Below are 12,090 nucleotides of genomic sequence, written 5' to 3' on the forward strand. Positions count from 1 at the left end.
GAGTTGAATAGTATACCTCATCTTTCAGCGAGTGCAAAATCTTGCTGAGACATTGCAGGAGCAAATTTAGAGAGCATGCACTAATTGTTTTCTACAACACCTCAGACATCAAGAGGTAGGGTCCACATGCACACTGGACCACAGCAAATTTTAGATGACTTGAATACAAAAATTGCACCCATTCTTTTTAAAGAAAGGAATGAACAGTTAGTTGAACATTGAATTGTGGCACGGGTGTATGCAAAAACGATTGGTTATTAGGCCGTTGACCAAAAAAAAAAAAATATGACTGAGTGCATGCTTCTACCCAGATGAGGGCGTGCAGTAAAAACCATCATGATCAATATGATCATTATCACAGGCAAGTAACGGTGTAAAAACTATGAGTGGATAATGACCAAATTCAAATGAGCCTATTACACAAGGGAGTAATCTAATTGTTATATAGAGGTCTATATGTAAATGGGTATTGTCGTGAGGCTAAGCCTGCATTCAGAATCATCCATAGGTATCCATAGATATGATCAGCACACAATATTTGCAATCGACCTATATCTATCAGCTACTATAGTTAGAAACTTTAAATATAATATAAAAGGTACAACATATAAAACTAAGTACACATAATCATTGTTTTGAAGAAAGCATCTAAATACCGGTACTTCTCAAAGAGCATCACTAACACTGTTTGTGGCTGTGTCATTGTCCAAAATGATGATCAATGATGAAAAAATAGAAGTGTCCTTCTAGATTATGGGGGAAGGGGGGGGTGGAGGAGGGTTCAAATTTACTGGATTTAATTTACTAGAATTTACTACATCATTACGCCGGGGGGGGGGGGGGGGGGAAGGGGGAGGAGGGGTAGGGTCTAGAAAGCTATCACAGTTTATGTGTTAAAGTTTTTAGGCAGAGTCTCGCCAGAACCCTGGCCTATGTAACTTTATCAGACTCCAACTCTCCAGCTTTCAATGGGAGATCTCCCACCAAAAGCCCATTTTTGCAAAATCTCCCGTTCTCCCACCCTGCCCCTGCTGGCTCTGTGTCTTCCGCTTGAAGTTGTAATGGCTTTGACTACAACCGACTACTACTATTAGAAGCTAGTCAATTTCATATGCAAGCATGAATGGTATCTGCATATCGAATTATGAAATGAAGTTTTACTATGCCAAAATATGATTTGAATCATTGAATTATAGTTACTTACTAATTTAGTGCCATCGTTCAGAAGGCACTTGGGCAGTGGGGTTGGAGTCTCTGCATTTGATTATTATTAGACTCTATCTCTAACCATCAGACCACTAACCTGTTACTAATCATACAGAGAAAATGCATCAATTACAAAATCATTTAATATGCCATCACAGAGGTAATACCAATATATCATGATCCTAACAAAAATAAGACGACATGGCGCAAGTGTAAATTTTAGCCCGACGGTTTAAACCGCTGATAATTTGTCTTTTCTCGTTGCTGGGACCTTTTGTTTTAGTGGACTTCTTATCTTAACGACGTAAACGTAACGTAATATTTACTTAGAGTTAGACTGTGTAACGTGTCAGAAATTAATTTTAATTTTAATAAGTTCATTAAACTGAACCGGTAGTGTAAATCACTGGTAAATTTACCGGGTTGGTACCGATAGCGATATAAAAGTTTGGACCATCACCACTCATTTGCTTTGTTTTATATGTTTATCCAGGACCCCTTTTTTACAAGCTCTGCTTCTTTTGGGGTCCCAAACCATTCATTATTCTTAATGCTGTATCCTTTTGTAAAATGTCAAATGTTTAATGAATTGGTTAAATAAACTTGAACTTGAACTTGAACAGGTAAGTTTAAAATACCAATGCTTATTACCAACGGTGAGTCGTTATAGATAAGTAGATCTAACAGATAAGGTTTCGTACTCCCAACGAGAAGAGACAGATACCATCGATCTAAACTAACACTAACCGCTAACAGCTAGTGCGCATTGAGCCACTTGCAGCTCTACCGTACTTAGACTCAGAGCAGGAGTGACGCCGCTGTGCTGTGCGAATTTTAGTAAATTTAGCGACACGGACCGGACGTTGTCCCACACGTAAGGATAGGTGTAGGTGGCCTATTCAGATAGCTTCCATGGCTGATCAGACAGCCACTTCCGCACTGCTGAGCTGTGTTTCCATGAGAGCGCCATACCTCGACTCGACGAACGTACGTCGGGGTTTCGAAATTTCCGGAAGAGATAAGCATCTTCTCGGTTAAACTTACCGATCAATTTGCAAAGTGAAAAAGCTGCACAAATCACTCACCTCCACAAATCATCACAATTGAGGGAGAAACGTCTCAAAATCATGCACAACTGACAAATTCGACGCTGATGCTGAGGGGTTCAGACGCTGGTACCAAAATTTGCGCCGGAGTAACGAGCGTGCAGCGCTAGCGCGCGAGAGTATATTTCAACAACAAAATTCGACTGCAGATATGCGCTCGCGCTCGGCTATCGCGATGATCCGATCCGAGCGGTGGTACTTTACACGGAAAAACTTCGCTGATAATGAGCTCTCCGAGGGTAGCACAACTCTCTGCGGAACTAGTCCGTGTCCGCGCGCGCGTTCAATCGCCACTCGTACTCTTGCGTTGACCGGTTTGTGCCAATCCAATTCCGGTTTTTACCATCCGGGCAAGATGATGTCTTCTTTCCACCTCCCTGGCTGGAATCACGGAGGAGAACAAAAGGTGGAGGGAGGGGGGGGGGGGGGGGGGAGGGGGGGGGTACAGGGTGGAACAGTTACAGCGAATCTACCGGGGGGGGTACAGGGTGGAACAGTTACAGCGAATCTACACTCTTAAAAATATCTAGTCATTTTGTGACTAGATTTTTGGTTCATATTTTTTCAACTAAATTCTAGTTATTTTGACTAGAATTCTATCAACTTTCAAGCAAATTTGACTACAATCGAGTCAATCGTTTTTACGCTTTAGCTAGAACCGTCTTGTCAACACTTCTTTGAAACGTGATTGGCTCTTGTCTGCGCGCTGCACGCAAAGAGCTAGATGGCGGCGCAGGCAGAGAGCAAAAGCGTACTCGATCGATCGCACGATCCGTGAGGAATGTATGCTGAGCGTATATGTAACGTATCTACCCTAGCAAGCGCCACGTACGTACGTTATAGTACAGTACGTACAAATTGTACTTGATCAAAATGGAGTTTGTGGATGACAAGCTTTCTGAGTGGGGCCTCGACAAATTCATCAAAAATTTTGAGGGTAAGTGCTGTATTTATTTTGTAGCATATTCTAAATCGTGTTTAGAAGCTTGTAGTGTACAGCTTCATATTAGGTATTGATTCAGTATTATCTAAAAAGATAATTCGCTAAAATTGGGCGAGCTCGGGGGAGAGCTGCTGCTGCCTTGGGCCTATCAAGTTGCCTCAAATTGTTCGCGCCTAGCCTAAATGTGTAAAACGTGCTGCATGAACCGTTGCGTTGTTGGGCGGCAATGATTAGCAGGGTAAACATCGGTGAACATTGCCAAAAAAAAAAAAAAAAAAAAAAATCCCCCCAAAATCGGCTTTTTGACAAATATGGTTTCAAGCAATTGTAAGATAGATATGCTGTTACAATATTGGGAGGTCTCTACTAATTTGGTTAGAGACGATTACGGTGATGTAATCAGATTTACCGCACTTCACCACCTTTCAATTAGCAGAAGGTTCACTTTTCGAATGAATTCACAAACAACCGCGCACTCGCAAGTCACAGGCGAACGAGCCGATCTCCGCCATTTTAGGGGGCTTAATTCATTTTGGCTCATCCCTGTCAGTCCCCACCCGTCCTCTTTCCTTCGGTCCAAGATCTATTTGGCACCTAGTTCTAACTGCACTTGGTACAATGGTAGCCTAGATTCTATAGACCGGTGATCTATCTATCGAGTCTCTGTACTGTAGTGTAGACCTAGACCTATCTACCAGTACCAGTAGATGCCTAGTACCAGACAAAAGGTCTAGCCTTCATGTAGAAGAACTCTAGTAGATCTATAAAGGATGTAGGTAAAGTACTAGGTCTAGAGGCATTATTGTGAAATAGGTCCTCATTCACTTCTTCGCCGCACGCGTGCACGTGCGTGTAAAGTACCGTACTAGAATCTAGTAGCAGTTAGTCTTAGTTGCTTGATCTTTTCCTGATACGATAAGCTAGAAATATAGTCAAATACACATAGATCTAGATACTTGGTAATTGAACATCTAGTCTAGATCTTCTAACTACAACGTATTCATTTTTGCTAGTCTAAAGCCCTTTCAGTCCTCTTCTCATTTGGTCTAGATCTAACTGACACTTGCGCTTGGCACAATGGTAGCCTAGACCTCGGATCTATAGGTCTACTGTAGAAACTACCACCAGTTCCAGACAAAAGGTCTAGCCTTCATATAGAACCCCTAAATAGTGAGAAGCCCTAGAGGCATTATCGTGAAATAGGTTCACACTCATTCACTATGCAAGCGCGCACTTGCGTGTAAAATAGTTTTAGACTTAGTCTAGATTTTAGAATAGCCCGACCAGACGCCGTGCAGAGCCGGTTGAGCGACAGGGCTGTGTACGTACTATAATTAAGTCTAGAATTAAAAGTCTAATGACACTGACATATCTAAAGGGAAATTCGACAAACTGATGTGGCTCTAAGTACTGTCATGGAACTGGGTTTATAATCCCCAGAAAATGATTGTGTGCCAGTCATGTTATATTATGGTCTCACACTGGCAATATGTGCTGTACCCATTAGGAGAATAATGTGATATGGCGGAGGCATACCAGTGGCACAGCGACATTTCTGGTTTTTAAGTTAAACAAAAAAGTATCCTTTAGGACACCTAAATGTTGTGCACCTATCAGGATCAAAGTGGTCATAACTTAAAATATTTCAATTCTATCCCTAAAGATACATTTTCAAAAATGAATTTCCAGAGGATTTCCAAAATGTAATTGAGAATGAGGTAGGATAAGGTGGTAACATCTTATAAATGGATAAATTTGACTTTTGATCCCAAAATGTCTTATTTTGAACATCCTATGTGTTTTCCCTTTGCTCTTACCATGAAATTTTCAATATCTTTTAATAATTAATCATGAAATCCTATTTCTGATGATGCATAAGTTATGATTGGGGTTTGTTAATTTTATAATGAAAGGCCTACATGTTAACTTCTGATTTTATATATCACAGGTTGATCAAGGCTTTCGGATACTTTTCGAAAGTGAACTCTGCAGATGCCCTCTTCGAAAAATGGCCGAAAATGTCAGCAAGAGTTCTGGAATATGCAGAAAAACAAGTGCAGTGGAAGAAGATTCTCAATGTCGAAGATCCACATTCAGGTATCACATTACCATGAAAATAGCACAATTCTCACGGGAACTTAACCATTTGACTCATGTATGCATTATATAGGAGGGACAATGATCTAAGCAGATATTGGGGTCACAATTTTAAAGGTCAAGGTCATTGCGTTTATATAAGTGAAAAGGACACTCTTGTGCTAACTATTTATTTGGTGGATCAAACATGAATCATACTTGCATATGAGAGGGACAACGATCATATTAGAGTTGGGATCACAACATTGGCCTATAGATGGGGAATCTGCATGGTTATGTGCAAACGTAATGTCAATGACCTTCGACCTCGCCCACCGTTGACATTATTTGATCTGGCCGGCAGCCACTATTTGCATAACACACTTGTTTTTCACATCACACCCTTCCCGAGCTGCTGCCCCGCCAAAATAGCCCGGGCTTAATCAGGTTAAGTGTTGAGAACCTTTAGATCAATATGAAATGGGCCTGACGCAACGTCATTTAAGTAGATTTTATTTTCCACTTTGTGTAATACATTTCAAATTGACACTGTCATATTCCTGATCTGGCAAAGGTGGAGACATAAATTTTGACCCTGTGCAGTCGAGGATTCATCTGTAGTAGTTTTTTTTTTTTTTTTTTTTGACGGGGGGGGGGGGGGGGTGTTGGATCCATTAGAAGAGAAAAATGAATGTGTTCACTCATGCATTAAGTTTCTCTTTGTTTCAAATACCAGGTTAAAAGACCATTGAATGTTTTTTAATTTGATACATAATCTATTGATCTTTTGAAATCCTTGAAAAATATGAATCTTTTCCTGAGTCTTGATAAAGATTTAAAATTAAAAACTCTGATATGAATAAATGAAATAAAACTAATTTTGGTAATAGAATGAGAAAAAATGCAACCCTCTAGAGAATGTAACCTTTATAAGGGATGATTGGAATTGAAATGTGTATCTTCTTTGTCATTTGAATTTTTACAGAGAGAAAGTATTAAAAAGGTAATAAAACTCCACGTGCCACATTTCATGAACTTGTTTGCTAATGTTTGTGTTCTCCTTAGATGATGAGAAGAGCAACCTGGCTCTACAAGTTCTTCCTCTGTTGTTTCCAGCTGGGGTGAAGAAACGGGCAGAGAAGTGTACAGCGTGCAGCTATGGAAGAGAGCATGCCTGCATTCATCAATGTCGAGAAGGTGATGATAGAAATAGGGATCTAACACTGAAAATAGTGCAATACCCTGTGTTGTGTGAATGGGTCAGTTGACATGCTATGAAATATTTGTCACTTGAGATCTATATTCAGTCAAGTGAACACATTCCTTTTATCCTTTAATTGACATTTAGTTATCCTTTAATTCACCATATAGTCAAATTGCTCTGAAAATGCTTGCTGATTCCTGTTCATTTAGTAAGTAATCGATGGAATTTCTATTAATGATAATGATAAGAATACTAATAACAGTATTACCACTAGTGCTACTACTAATGATAATGATAACAATTACAGTCACCATAATAAAATGTGCTTCGTATGTCCATAGTTTATTGCAGCTGGAATTATCTCACTGTCTGCTTGATATATTGAAAGGCAAGATCAAGTAAATTAAAACCATAAACTGGTGAAGGGCTGAAGATAGAGGTGTGCAGAAGGAAATGTAAAAAAAAAAAAAAATGATATAAAAGTGGCATGGCAAAATCATGTAGATGAAGGGGGCTTTCATTGGCAATATTTTTTTCCAAATTCAGAAAATGAATTAATCTCCCAATGTTTATGATGGTATATCAACAGAATTCATGTTTGATACACTGATTGATGTTTGTGTTTTTATATTGGTTAGATTATTCAAAAGCACTTCTCTTTTATGCCTTAGTTGTGGATCAAAATTTTGAATATTTGTCTTTTATCTGTTTGTTAATCTCTTATTAAAGCTATTAGAGAAATTTCTTTATTTGCTTTTTTACATATAGATGGGACGAACCTGCCTATGTATTTGGAAGGGAAACGAGAACCTCATGTCCTGGTCTTCGGGGGGAGAAAGAATCCGGAGCAGGCATTCGTGGCTGTTGAAGGAGATGCGATCCCTTGCAAATCTCTGCTGAAAGCAGTAGATGTATGCTTCAAACTTACTTATGTGTTGGACATCAACTACTGCTGGCAGTGCAGTCATACATAACATATTTGCAAAAGTATGTGTATGGGCTGGGAATGGGTGATGGTCCACCAACATCCTCTGTTGTATTGCTTAATAACTTCGTTGAGCAAGAGTAAAGCTGTAAGGACTCCACTGTACACCAGCTAGGGCGCTGAATTGAAATGTTCATTGAACAGTAACATCGTATATTGATCTGTTTTTGTAACACATATCTATTTCTGAAGATATAGTTGATTTTGTGGATTGTGGCATGTGGAAATTTTCTTTGGGATTGTCCAGGTTTATATGAGCTGGCCATAATAAGGAGGGATGGTCGATTTTGGTGGCCTTATTGTAGAAGCCCTTTTTGTGTTGCCTAGATTAAATAGTCTATATGATGCAAAAGAAAATGACACCAAGATCATAATATTTGGTTGATTCGTTTTTATTCTATGCTTTGTTGGAGTAACAACGTAATTTCAAAGGTCAAAAGTCAAAGGTCCAGTGACAGTGCTAAAATTTCACATTTTTCTTCATATCTTTGAAATGGTTCACGGTATCTTCATGAAACGTAATGCATATACAATGTACATGTGTTGCCTGACATTGCTTCTCTGTGGATGTTTTGGGACATGAAATCAAAGATCAAGGGTCAAAGGTCACCTTAAAATGCTAAAATTGCATTATTGAATGCTAAAATTACACTACTTTCTCCATATTCATTCGGAGAAAATATGTATATTCATACATAAATATACACAAATTAATGCACAATGATTGTGTAGGAAAAGTTTTGGGTCAAGTGAAAATGCTAAAATTTTGCTCATCCATATATTGAAAGTGGCTCTTAAGTACTGTCATGGAACTTTGTGTATAATCACCAGAAATTTATTATGTACCAGTCATGTAACATACGGTCTTACACTGGCAATATGTCCTGCACCTAATGGAGAATAATGTGATATGGCGGAGGCATGCCAGTCGCCATAGCGACATTTTTAGTTAAACATAATTCGAATCTCAAAACCGTCATCTTCCTCAGAAAAATGCTTCATCAAAAAAGGCTTCATCAGCATTGACAATTTGAGATATGAGCCAAAAAAAGATATTTCATTGTTTTATTGTTCAACTTCAGAATCTACAAACCGAATGGAAGTCTGCACAATGATTCAGCATTGTGTATGAGATCAAAGATGGCCGGGTTTGAGCGTACCCAATGAGAACAATCATACTTTTTGACTCTTTTCAAATATTTGATCTCCGTTATCTATACATGTATATACTCGCCAATTGACTGGGCGTGCGAACGCAATGCAGGAGAGCTGTGTGTATGTGGGGCTCCCTGATCAAATCAATCACTCAATATTATCAAATATCAATTATCAAATTGTCTATGTGAACTTTTTATCCGAAACATTTTTTTTTTGTAAGCCCATTTCGATCAATTAGATCTCTATCATCATTAACTTGCCATTGTTAAATGTGCTATCAACTGAACGAAGCCTGATTATTGTAGTTTACATGATGCCTCGTTTGTTATGATCTAGGAAACTTGAGATATGTGACAAGGTAGAATGTCATGGAAGGCCGAGTGAAAATGAATGTTAATTTTGAGAAAAAAAAAAAAAAAAACGTTCGTGTACATGCCTTGTATTCTACACACATTGTTGATAATGCTGAATTTTCAATTTGCAAAGAGAGAGTCATGAAAGAAAATGAATGAGAAATCATAGATGTTCATGAATCAATGCAATATTCATTGCAAGCTTTATACTCAGTGTTACGAGTAGCATGTTCCGATGATTATTGGTTCAGAATAAAATATGCATTTGTGTCAGTTAAATGTTACACAATTTGTCATTGCATTCATAATTGATTTTGAATTGTGACTGATGTGTGATTGGTGAGATTGAAAAGATGTTCTGGTCATTTTGAATAGAAACTAGTTGAATTTGACTAGATTCATGAATCACAACACTGACTACATATCTAGTCAAATAACTGATCAGTATATTCTAATCATCTTTTACTAGAAACCGGTCAAACCAACTAGATTTTCTAGTCATAAACATTGACTAGATTTCTACTCAAAATCTGTGACTAGTTTTTTCTAGTAAAAATGACTAGAACAGAGTAAGTGCCCCTGGGATCCTATAATCTAGTCAAATACGACGAGATTCTAGTCATATCTGACTAGGTATTTTTTAGAGTGTACCGAGTACTTGAGTTATACTTGAGTAATATACTACTAGTACATTTGTAACAATGGAAAATCGACATCACCCCCTATTTTTTTTTATTATCTCTAGGCCTATAACTCGATGGGCCAACTCGATCCCCCCATATTTTCCGGAATGTGTTAAAAAAAAAAGTCATGAGACAGGTGTAGACCTAGACTGGTAAGGCAGAAATGCAAATCTGCATGTAGAAGCAAATATACGTTGCATTACTTAGCAAGCTATAAAAAAACTTACCAAACGCTTCATAGTTTTTTTTTTTTAATATTCCATCGAAACAGTGCATTAGATCCCGTTATTTCAATCGAGAAATGCAAATCTTTGTATAAGCCTGTATACACAGCAGGCGCACACATAATTATGAACAATGGTGACAGATAGGGCCCTACCAAACAATTTAATCTCTTTCTGCCCTACCATGCAGGATTTAGTCATTCACATTTTAAACATTGAATATCTATTACCTCACCTTTTCAATGAAATTTTCCAAGCATTAACAAAAATAAGTGTGCACGAAATCGCTGAGTTCCAATTCTAACAAGTTTAATTCCAACTTGAAAGTCTCGTCCCGCGGCGAATCGCACAGATTTGCGCGTACATTCTATAAATTCCTTAGATTTAGATGAGGGACAAATCCAAAATAATTAGATTGAAGATCTCTATCTGATAGAGTTAGAAGTCAATCTAATTTTTAAGTCTAATTTTGGATTTGTCCCTGATGACCACAATCTCATAGATTGATTTCCAAAGAGAGATATCGTGTATCTAATTGTTCCACTCGCCTGTTGTCCTACGACCTTGTCTAACAATAATGTCTAACTTCACTTTTGAATGTGACTTTGGTGTGAATTTCATGGTAATGGCTCAAAGATGTTGAAAGTTATGAGACAAAGCCCTACATCACAACTATTGCAAGTAGGCCCTTTGTGTTTATCGGGGAAAATTATTGCCCTTTTGACCGTCGTCACATTATTTTCACCAATATTCGAACTTGGCCGGCATCTTCAATTCGTTACTTTTATTTTTTTTTCTCTCTATTTTCTTTTTTGTCTTTTTTTTTTTAGGTATGAGAATCGACATGAGTTGCTTGAATCATACGCACTAGTCCACAAACAGTCAGATGAAGAGAAAAAAAAAATGTGGAGACCCCATAATTACAGGTATATATGCACGTAATTGTATAGTTCCTCGTAGATGGCATTCCGAGGTAAATATCCGCATCCCAACAATGGTAGAGAAAACCACATGCGAGCTCAATACCAACAATGAGACACAATCCTGCTCATTCAACCGCCGTTGCTCCTAGGTATATAGATGTATTTGGCAAGTCACAGCAACCCATCCACTATCACATGCAGTGCCCCACGTACATAATCGGGAAAAAAGGAAATGACGAAGAAGATATTTAGAAGGGAAAAGAATGGGGATTTGGTCACTCCCAGCTAAGAATACATCTTGCACACTGCGTTTGCAGACTAAACTTAGTTTTCCCGAAGGAGATTTGGTTTTTGACATACCACTCTCAATGTTTATAATGCATTATTCAACATCCATGACCGTGGACTGTGTACGATTAAATTGGGTGGTTTTTCAGGACTTTATGACGGGGCGTTTTAGTGCGATGATGTATCTTAAGTTTATGCAAAGCAGGTGGGTGTGGATAGGCCTACATGCAGTCATCACATGTTTGTCATGGCTTTTCATTCAGATAATGGGAAGACGACTAATTAATGAAATCATAACTCATACAACAGCTGTACGTTCGTTACATGTGAAGATTTTTAAAGCGAAACCATTTAGGGTAAGTGTTATTGTTCAAACATTGAAATATTAATTGTTGTATACGTACACGGCTGTACAGATTAGCATAATACTGGTATAGGGCTAGCAAGAGTCTTGTATGAAATTGTTCAACCAAGAGTCTTGTATTAAATCGTTCAACTAAGTCACACACACACACACACACACACACACACACACACACACAAATAGAATGAAGCTTGAAATGTAAAGTTTGGTTTCTATACACAACACTAATGTCTTGTCGAGAACAAAATATCAAACACAAAATTACATCATGAACCAGCACTGATTATAAGGCCGGAATTTGACCCAAAAAAAAAATGTATTAATCATCGTTCTTGTAATATTCATTACTATTTTTGTTGCCTTTTCATTCAAATGCCTGATTTTGTGTTGCTTTGTTTTGTTTTTTGCTTTGTTCTTATGAGTCCAAGGCTAGTCTATCTAAATTGGATAATGTAAGCAGTGGGGAGTTCGATCGTAAGATGGGCTAAGCCGCCATTTTAAAACAATTTAAAGTAAGTCCATTATCAGATAAAACAAAATAAAACCTTTACAGTGATGTCGCACTTGTAAATAATTA

At 38.0% G+C, this 12,090-nt stretch overlaps 1 pseudogene; it reads left to right on the forward strand.

Moving 5' to 3' along the window:
- The first annotated feature begins 3,158 nt into the window (after nt 1–3,158).
- LOC140240815 (uncharacterized) lies at nt 3,159–7,554 on the forward strand (annotated as a pseudogene).
- The last annotated feature ends 4,536 nt before the right edge of the window (nt 7,555–12,090 follow it).

Source organism: Diadema setosum, chromosome 17, assembly GCF_964275005.1.
Source record: "Diadema setosum chromosome 17, eeDiaSeto1, whole genome shotgun sequence".
Classification (NCBI taxonomy): Eukaryota; Metazoa; Echinodermata; class Echinoidea; order Diadematoida; family Diadematidae; genus Diadema; species Diadema setosum.